Genomic DNA, 11,068 nt, shown 5'->3' with positions numbered 1-11,068 from the left:
TCCAACCTACCGTGAGTCCAGTCTGCATCTAGACTTAGCCCAGCAAGTGGCTTCATCACAGGTCAATGAAAGGCAAGACAGAAAGACTGTTTGTTCTTTAATAACATGGGCAAAACACGCACCATGACATGGAAGTGGGTTGTCTTATCCAGCTCTCCTTGCCTGATTTCTACAATGATCCACTGAAAAAATTAATCACCAATTAGGAAAAAAAAACCCAAACCTAGGTGAAAAGGATTGAGTTGCATCCATTCATAGGATAAAAGTAACTACCCCCATTTTTTTTCACAGGTCAAGTAATGAACACTGAGATGGGGAAACTGAGGCAGAGCTGCTTATGGCCTTCCTGAGGTACCACAGACAATATTAGACACCACTGCTCTTCCATCCAAGGTCCATGCTGAAGAAACCCCTTCCCAACACAGGACACACTTGCACAGTTGCACTGAAGCCACTAAACTCATAGTTGTAATATATGAAACGTAATATTTTATGCAGATTTGAGTTTTACTATTTGATTTAAAGTGGTATTGAATTATGCTCCTCACCCAGGAAACACTTGAGTGAAGCTCCTTCATTCAGACACGACTCTTCTAAATTAACACAGAGAGGACTACATGCACGGCCACCATGGCATCCTCACTCCAAACGCCTGCCTGTACCTCAAGTTAATTTACCCAAATATTATTAACTCACATGCCTTTCTGTGTGATTATGGTTCTCCCAGATAAGTAGAGACATTTAAATTTTCCGTTTCCTTGTAATTTCCAAATGTTTACACACTACAGCCTGTTTATGGAACTGTTTACTAAAGGCAACGCTTGTGCCACTTTATCAACCTCCTCCACAGTTCTTCAGAGTTTTACTCCATCACAGCTCCTTTCTGGGCTGTGAAGAAACCACTCCCTTCCCTCTTTGTCAAAACAAATATTCCTAAACACCAGAATCATCCACTTCACCCTGTGATGGAGCACCTTTAAACACAAACAGACCCTTTTTTCTTCAGAATCACTACAACACACAAACAAACACTGTGGACTTTACTGCAGTTGCACTCTTGACTAATTGCTTTGATGACTTTTCACTGAGCCCCTCTATTTCCTTTTTTAAGTCAGCCATTGAAATGCATATTCTTTGATTTAGCATATTATTTTCATGTTTATCTACACTAAGTTTCATTTTCAAGCCACTGCTCAAATCACCTAGGATATCGACCTTTTTCCCGCTGCTCACCATCACTTGGTGGAGCTGCTCTGGAGATACAACCAGAAAAAGCTGAATCGCATTCAACAGCCTCATCCAAATCCTATGGAGGGTAACCAAATGAACCTGAGTTAAACCATTCCCATCTCAGCGACTTAGCCACCCTCAGATTCTCAGAGCATAAAAGTATCAATTCAGTGTGGCTGAATTCCATACCTATATGCTCTTAACATTTATGTTGTCATTTTGACCGTCTAAGCTGAATTATAGACCTAAAACTGGCCGGTGGTGGCTCCTCTGAAGTACGGACACGTCCCCGTGGGGATATACTTCTATGCATTTATGCATGGGAAAAGCTGAAGGAGAAATAGGTTAAGGGATTTGCCCAAAATCACTGAGTCTGTGACTGAATCGAGAAGACCTATTTACCAAATCAAATTTAACAAACAGATTTTGAAAAAATCATTGCCGTTCAGAAGAATTGCTTGAGGTGTGAGAGGTCGGACTACCTTGGCAGGCTGTGTCCCCTGTCTGTCTTTAATCTCCCAGCCAATCATCCACTCAATGCACTATTTCTGTTTCTGAAGACGTTTTCTCCTTAGTTTTCAGCCCTTATAAATCTGATCCGTCATTGCAGAATTTCTAATAATATTAGATAAAACTTCACCGATCTCTCTCTGGAATAAACTATTTAATATCCTTTATTTAAGACATGTGTGTGCAATCAATTGCGTGGTATTTACTTGTATTACACACACAGTATCCATCATCTTGACAATTTTTAAAAGTTTTAGAACACCATTTCACTTAACAGTTTAAAAAAAAAAAAAAAAAGAAAAAAAAAAAGAAGAGATTTATTTGATGGTTAACTTTGGAACAAGTTATCTGCATTAACTTCCATTGTTTTGGCATAAAGTAGTTCTGTATATTTTACTAACAACAGTGGAGACATGATAAAGGATGTAGGCAGAGAGCCATAAACAGCTCTCGCTGCAACCCACAGTGTTCGTGTAAAAGCATTAATTTTTTTGGACTTTGATTGGAAGCCATCTCTGCGCTCAGCCACTTGGATTTTACTAAATACAACCGCGCATAAAATGCTGTACCTGAACAGAACAATTTTAACTGCGGAGAGACCGTTGTAAATCATACGTAGTATAAACTTGTCCACATGATTGGAATGATATAATGGATATTGTAGTCCCTAACCACCAGCTAATGTTCTTTATGACACTTAAATAAATGACCTGAAAATAAACTAATAATAACACGAAATCTTCTAAACCTGTTCATGTGCATTTCCCAAATGCATGCTGGAGGAAGACAATGTCTAGTTAGCACATTTTTTTGTGTTTACATTTTCTCCAGAATGTTTTTACTCCAGCTATTCTAGTTTTCCTTTTCCAACCTCACATTAATTCATCTTTTCTGCAGCCTTCCAGACAGAGTCATCTCTCCATCCAGTACCTGCCCAGATCTTGCTCATTTATAACCATCAAGAGCTTGCAGGATTTCTACATCTCCACTCAGAAGTCTATAACCTGGAGAAAAAAACAAGTGCTCCAGTGTTTTACTTGGAGCCAGTATCTACTCCCACAAAGATCATCAGAGTTCTTTTAATCCTTCTCTGAATTTCAGAAGACGCAACCTCAGAGAGACTGGTTATGAAATAGCAGAGCTGGGGAAGGAGAAGACATAGGCTTAAAAGATTAGATATAAGGAAGAAATTTTTTACAATGGGGTAGTGAGACACTGAACCAGGTTGCCCAGAGAGGTGGGAGATGCCCCATCCCTGGAAACATTCAAGATCAAGTTGGACGGGGCTCTGAGCAACCTGGTCTAGTTGGAGATGTCCCTGTTCATGGCAGGGGGGTTAGACTAGATGGCCTTTAAAGGTCCCTTCCAACCCAAACCATTCTATGACTCCAAAAAACAAGGTAGAGAGCTACCACAGCAGATCATCAGGATTTAGTTATCAAGAAGGATGCACCATTTTTCTCAACCTTAGTTAGAACCCACACTAGTCACGTTAAGAAAAATGCCATAGCGTTCTATTTTTAATATGGGAGAAGGATTTTATTGTTATTATTAACTTGTGGTCGTGTAGTCTTGTGCACATGAAACTTTCCAGAAAAAATTATCACCAGATCATACAAATATTAACACTTTCAACAGATTCCACAAAGTACTGCCCCTCGTATTTAAAAAAACATGGAAAATGTTTTACTTTTATGCATAACTCATATATATTTAAACACTGAAAGTTCAGAACAAACAGTGAGAGACTTAGATATCTAATTTTAGCACCACGACTTGTTTTCAAAACTTTTCAAAACTATTTTGCTTTTATTTATTCAGATTTTTGAGGATCTCTGACACTTTCAACAGCCAATTTTAGAACTTTAAGTAGACTTTAAAAAGAGTAAGCCTTGAAAACTCTCCCTTTTTGCATACTGGGTATAGATGTTTAGTTAAAAAGATCGGTTAAAAATTAAACTAAGTTCATCTATAATAAAAATTCCATATGCTAAAAGTCAGAGTATCAATCTAAATATTTGCCATTTTGAATATCAGATTTTCTTAAACTCCCCAATCTATATATTATATATTTTCTTTCCATTTCTGCCATGAAACCCTGCTCTGTGAATTTTCCTTGAAGCAGACATGTGCATTTTCCCCATGCTCTTTGGTAACATGTTGCCATGTTACATCGTACGTGTTTATTCACGGCGCTTCATTTGCCCCCGTGAAAAATTACTTCTGGGATTTGGTTTCTCCTCGTGGCACCCAGAGTCACTTTGTGCACCATTTTATTAAGAACAACAACAAAATAAAGGATGGAAGGGGCCATGATGTCACTGCTCGATGAATAGAAACCACATTAGAAAGACTAACGAGTGCTGGTTTAGCTTAGATCAAATTATATGGGCAAGTTCTGCCTCTTGTGTACTGGCTTGAATACTTGTTCTCAACGAGCAGGAATAATTTCTAAGAATTGCTATAAGCTAAAAAAAATTTTGACTTCATAAAAACTGGCCCTTTTGCAACATTATTTACATTTGCAAGTTAAAGATAATCCTGAATGTGCCATGGATTTTGGGGGGATTTTGGGTTTTTTAATTTTTTTTTTAAATTATATTGCCATTAAAAAGTTTAAAACCAACAAAAGGAGCTAGTCCTAAGCAGATACATTTAGAAGCCTTACCCAGGCCCTGGAGCTGGAGCATGCACATTTCAGAACTGCCTCGTTTCCCTCGTCACTGATGCACCGTCACGGCATAACTTACAATTCAACAAACTCACCCTCTGACAATTTCCTTTTTCTTTCTTTAAACAGGAGCACAATTGTCTCTTTGTTAATGGTAATATTTTTAGGAGGATTTATGTGACCTAAAACACTGCAGAGGTTTGTGGAGAGCTTCTGCTCTTCTAATACCTGGAGTCCGTTTGGCTTATAATGGCTGTGAAGGACAGTCATTTTTGTCTTTGCAATAACCAGGAAATGCCACTTTTGCAGTCTCTGCTTCCCTGAATTTATCCTGTTCCCATGCTGAATTTGTTCCCATAATTATTACAAATATATGCAAAACTATACAACCAGGCACACAGACTACTGGCCAAGCACTCTACAAACACCAAAGCTGCATGGATATCTCTGAGCCTTTTTTAAAGTCTGAATTTTGTCCACTCTGTTCTAAGGGAAAAAAAAAAAAGTCATGAAAGCAGTTCTTTCAAGGCCAAACTGGAACAGAGAGCAACTACTTGGAGCTTATATTTCTATATAAATTTATACATCTATATTTTTAATATTTAATGTTATGAATCACCTGATAGCAGTAAAAACTGACGCATTTATATTTACCTACTTCTCAAAAGATTGCAACAAATGACAAACCTGGGAGACTGGTCTCAGTTCAGTGATCTTTTTCTTGATTTTTTTTTTTCCCCACTGCAACTACTGTCACATTTTGCTCTACTGCAAAAAAGAGTGTGATCAGGTGTCCCAAAGCCGTGCTACAGTTCAAACCTCAAAGCTCAAAAGAAGATTCCCGATATTTAGGGAATTTGATATTAGGGTTTATTGAAGTTGTCACATACTTTCGGGGATCTAATTTCACTTTCTGATCTTTAGCAATGGTTGTAATTCTTCATTCAGAAGAGGGAAGAGATTACTTGTCAGCAGTAATCTCTAACACAGATAATGCCATATAAATATTAGGGGCTTATAAGCATGGACAAGGATTAGGAGCAAAGAGAGAGAACAGAAAGAAAACTGAACAGAGCCAAGATTAAGCACTGGGAAGGGCACGGCAAAAGAAAATACCAGGTCTGTGGCTGAGCTTGTCTTCCCACAGGAGAATATACGTTTTTTTCCTGGGTAGAACAAGAAGGTTTTACACAGATTCCCCTCTTTGAGAACTGCAAGATATAGAAGTATGGAAATATTGAGATGAGATCATTTTCCCCTGTTATTAATTTCTCTCATCGTCCCTCTTCCTCAACACAGGAGAAATACAGAATAGTCTCAGGGAATCTCTGAGGTCAGAAGGTCTCTTGTCTGACCTCCTGCTCAAAAGCTCATCCGGGCGGACCAGGTTGCCAGATGAAGAAGATTAAGGATGAAGAAGACCTCCTTCTGAAAAATGAGGCAAAATATCGCTGTTTTGGCAATAAATTAGCTGAATGCAGCAACCCTTGTCACTCCAGAGGTGGGCCTGATGAGCAGGCAGGACCCAGAGATGCTCCTGGAGAAGGGAGGCTGGATCCAGATCAACCAGGGCCACTTTGACTCAAGGGGTAACTTGGTCCATTGGAGTGGGGAAAGAAGATGACACAGGCAGGAGAGGAGACGTGACAACAGAAAAGATAGCAGAAGAGAATCAGAATAATTCTCAGATTCCTCAAGCCATGACTTCTACATATTTATCCAAATAATTTCTGAGCAAAATCCCTCAGTATCTACTATCCATATTTGACACTGCCAAAAATTCACACTTGGACTTAGCATTTACTTTTCTTTCCAATCTAGATTCACTCCCAATCAACAACACTCCTATTAGTTTATTTGTTAAGATGCCACACCTGTCCCTCAATATAAGGAAGATGGTCATATCGATCTCTAACTTTCCCCCCAATATTACAGTTGAATTGTTAACATTAAGATAACCTCTCAAGACGCACTGTAAAGCCTACATCCTAGATGACCAGGATTTTAACTAAAGTGTTCTTCAACTCTTATTCTCCAAAATACATGTAAAGGTACTACCTTCCAAATCACAGCCCTGCAGTGAAACTACACAAAACAGGAGCAAAGGCAGGTGAAACTCCTCCAAACCTAACACATCCCTGAAAGTTGAAGCATTCCCAGTTTTGAGTCCTCTGTGCTGTTGCTGCTCTTGTTGGACATCAGTTCAGCGAAAAGCACGTCTACCCTAATCCAGGACTCGTGGGATTATTCCATTTTGTTACATATTTACTCCTGACAAATGACTTCAACAATATCTTAAGCGCTTTAGGTCTGAAAAAAAATAAAAATCAAATAGTGATTACTCCGCGTTTTAATACCAGAAGGAAGACTCTGGACCCACTGAAGTCAAAGGCAAAGCTCTCTTCGACTTCAAGAGAAAGAGAGTTTGACCCTAAATATATTATTTCTGAATTCACATCTTCAATTCCTTGAAATCCTTTAATGCTAAATGTAAGAATGTCCACAGTTATAATTTCTAAGAACATCATCCTCAGCGATGAAATGGTGCTAATTTAGAAACTCCTCAGCAAGACGGTAATGAACTACAATACATATTTTATAACGCAGATGAAAATAACTTCTGCATTATTTTGCACAAGGTATGAAAACACGAATTAATTGATAGTTCAGGAAAAAAAAAAGTCATTTTCTCTATAATTAAACATCATGACTGCTACACTGACACTGCGAGGTAACAGATACACTTTCAGAGCACTAAGAGTCACCTTGATAAAAGGAATTTAGAAATCGTTGACTTGAGTTCTGCTTCTGCAGAAGTTCAAAAGAACGAATTACAGTAGGGGGAAAAAAGTAAGGCTTCTGAGAATTGCAAGGTTTTTAAGGTTCTTTAGGATCCTAAAGGATTGGTCATGTTTATTAGTGCTTACTTAAGCAGGAAAAAAAACCAACAAAACAGCTCAGCTCTTGAGCGTTTATTTAGAAAATGCAAATTTCGTGTATAGCTCCAAACAATACAGTACCTCCTCTTGCTCAACAGAACTGGAAATGGGTGTTTGAAAACTGATATCACACCTTAAATCATCTTGTCTTTTATTTCTTTTTTTTTTTTTTTTTTAATTAAAGCTAATACCAGGATCCTGTAACATATAATTTCCTGTTTTGTGGAAATACTTCTAATCAGGATATATAGGATGGATGTCCCCTTTAAACAGGCTGTTTTGAAACATACGCAATGCAGAAGGGAGTGCTATCATAACACTTCAATAGTTAAGTGACTTTATGAGAAAAATACTTCCAAATGTTTCCTAAAACCTTCCAAACCGCACCAAAGAACATTATCGTAATATTATGTTTCCCTATGGCCTCCAATATTTAAGCTTGCTATTCTCGAAATGATACTTGGATGAAAAATACAAGTTTATGTAATGTATAAATTGTTCCTCGAAGAAAAGTTGCCTTTAAAATGACTCTGTATAGATGTCAGATATTTTACATTTTCAATAGCCTTTCCGTATTAATTGAACAAATAGCACGCTAGTGCTTTGGGCTGCAAGGGAATAGTCTGTATTTTAAAACTGAACAGTCGCCGTGTGATCTTATTCATAGCAAATACTGAAAACAATAACTGTCCTGACCGATTACATCTCAAGTTACCCTTAATAGATATCCATATTTCTTGCACGGTATACATAATCCATATAAACTGTATACCATATATCAATAACATATTCCAGCGAATCCACCATCAAAGAGTTCGTTTATAGTAGGTTTTTTCATTTGACTGGGGGTTGTAATGTTCTGTGCGAGTGCAAGCGAACCATTTCAGCGATTTTGCCAGCAAGCTGCTTTTTTGGCAGATTATTGGCAGGACGTATTGGCAACAAACGAGTGCAACTAAGCCCTACTTATAACTTACAGGTAAATAATGATTTTAATAAATTTATGTTAAAATGTTCCACTTGCTGACATCTGGTTTTGATCATCCACTCGCCTGCGCAAACGCAAACTTCTGCGTGTTTCTCGGGAAAACGCGTATTTCACCTTAATTATTTAACACTTTCTCACATATCCCAAGAAAGAAAGAAGCAACAAAGCTTTCACTTCAAGGTTTAACTGAAGAAAGCTTTATCTGACATGAGAGTTAGAGAAATTAACTCAAAATTATAATTGTATGCAGGCCAAAAAAATCTAAACCACATTTTGTCATCAATACAACATTCAAGTAGTAAGAAAAACACAGGGCTATTGTAGAGTTATCTCAACCCCAGAAGGTCCAGCCAACCACCCTTGGCCCTGAGGACTGTGGGGTAATGCAGAGATTGACCTCCATAGGAAAATGTGTTCCTACACTATATTTATTTGCACTTTTTTTGCACTACCACTGAAGTTTAAATGTGTACACATTTGTATCTCAGTGTGGTTTAGAGGAAACTCTGCGTATTAATCCCAACTTTGCCAGTGGGTCAGTGTCTCATTGTCCAACTGCCAAAAGTCCCTCGTCATCTCTAGAACTGGAACAGCAGTAGGGCTCTGCCCTGAAAGGATCAAGTTTTGTCAGAAAGCTTGAAAAATGTTATTACTACTAGTGGGAGGGTCACCAGAGGGGAAAAAAGAAAAACCAACAACCAAAACCAAAAAACCTTGGATTTCCTTTTTTTTTTGTTGTGGTATAAATCAGGTAAATCAGGATGACTCATTTAAGATCACTGAGAATCCAACCTTCAGCATCCAAGGAGCCAGAAGGCTCCTTGGGGAGACTGCATCACCAAATTCCTTGAAAATACTTGTCCCATCACTGAGGGATGTCACCTATGATCACAGAATCATAGAATCATCTAGGTTGGAAGGGATCTTTCAGACCATTGAGTCCAACCATCAACCCAACACTGCCAAAACCACCATTAAAACACGTCCCTCAGCACCATGTCTACTTGTCTTTTAAATACCTCCAGGGATGGTGACTTTGCCACTTTTGCCACTTCCATGGGCAGCCTGTTCCAATGCTTGACAACCCTTCTGGTGAAGAAACTTTTCCTAATATCCAATCTGAACCTTCCCTGGTGCAACTTGAGGTCATTTCCTCTTGTCCTATCACCTGTGACTTGGGAGAAGAGACCATAATTAAGAGAAGCCCTGTACTTGGAAAGGTTTGACATAGAGAACGTCCACATCTGTTCTGCTTGTGGACACATCTCAGTTCTACTAAATGACTGTTTTAAATGGGGCCTGTAATGAGGAAGGAACAACAATTGAACATCAGATTTCATTTGTTCCCAATTCAGCTCAGAATTTGCTTGTCGTTTTTGAGCATTTATTCATTTACAGAGTCAGCAGTTTAGGATTTTGTAAGGACTTGGCAACATGGTTAAAACCCAGTGAATTCTTGTTGAGATCTACTGGACGTGCTGGTAAAACTCACTGTTGCTATAGTGGACTTGCTTTTAATTCGATCTGTTTCAAGGATTCAGTATCCTTCCAGCACGTTAGAAACCTAAGGGCATATATTTGTATTGTTTAAAGGCAGGAAATTCTGTGAACTGAAATGAGAACATATCCCTTTTGCCTTTATGGACTTTTGTTATTTTCTCTTCCTTTTGGGGTTTTGGAAACAAAACCAGTGAAAGCTGAAAGTTTGAACAATAGCAAATTACTTTCAAGGAAAAAAAAAAAAAGAGAACAAAAATACTAAGCATACTTTTATAACTTTACTCGTACACTTTGTATATATGTAAATTGGACTTACCCAGGCATCAGAAAACACTATTTGCAGCAGGGCCTTAGACTGCAGCAGGATCATACTGGTTTTGTCATAAAAGACTGTGGACTTTGCTGTTTTACTTTATTATTATTCCTTTACTACCTTGTATTAACTTGTACCCCACTGACTTCATGACAGAGCCGATTTGTTTCATGCTAACCACAGAACTGGGGCAATCACATTTTTACTGTAAGGGAAAAGAAAAAAAAAAAAAAAGACAAATTTTTGTAGCTCTTTCACTTTAACTCCTTGTCCGGAGGGTCCCACATCCCTCTTTTAATTGATGCAAAATGTAGGGGAGAATTCTGGGACCACTGATGCTATGCAGTATCTACTACAGGAAAGGAAAACTGGTGAAAGATGACCACCAGGGAATGATATTCTGCTAAAATTAAGAGTTGGATAGATACTGCTTTTCAGACAACTACAGTGGGAACCTTTCTTAGAGCAATTCTGTACTAATTAGCAGAAGGACTGGAGGCAGAGTGGCTGCATGAGCACCAAGACCCAAACTCAGCAGGATGCATTCATAGAATCATGGAATGGTTTGGGTTGGAAGGGACCTTAAAGATCATCAAGTTCCAACCCCCTGCCCTGGGCAGGGACACCTCCCACCAGACCTGGTTGCTCCAAGCCCCATCCAGCTTGGCCTTGAACCCCTCCAGGGATGGGACAGCCACAGCTTCTCTGGTCAAAAACATTCTAGTGCAGTGCCACACAAATACATCCAACACTGCTTTTGATACTCAAACCAGCTTGGTTAGAGCGAAGAATCCTTATTGCACATAATGAATTATACTGTACTAGTTTATAAGAATAAGGTTATAGATTACAGCATGGTTATGGCTCTCTGGAATACTCCTGCCTCATGATAGACTCTAGATATCCAACAAAACCTG

General features: G+C 38.6%; 1 protein-coding gene across 6 annotated transcripts in view; it reads right to left on the bottom strand.

Annotated features, from left to right (window-relative positions):
* The window catches only part of GTDC1 (glycosyltransferase like domain containing 1), a 212,511-nt gene that overhangs the window by 54,887 nt on the left and 146,556 nt on the right, over positions 1–11,068 (bottom strand). The gene's annotated exons all lie outside the window — the stretch shown is intronic.

Source organism: Calidris pugnax, unplaced genomic scaffold (genome assembly GCF_001431845.1).
Source record: "Calidris pugnax isolate Ruff unplaced genomic scaffold, ASM143184v1 scaffold60, whole genome shotgun sequence".
Taxonomy (NCBI): domain Eukaryota; kingdom Metazoa; phylum Chordata; class Aves; order Charadriiformes; family Scolopacidae; genus Calidris; species Calidris pugnax.
This window is presented reverse-complemented; position numbering and strand designations above follow the sequence as displayed.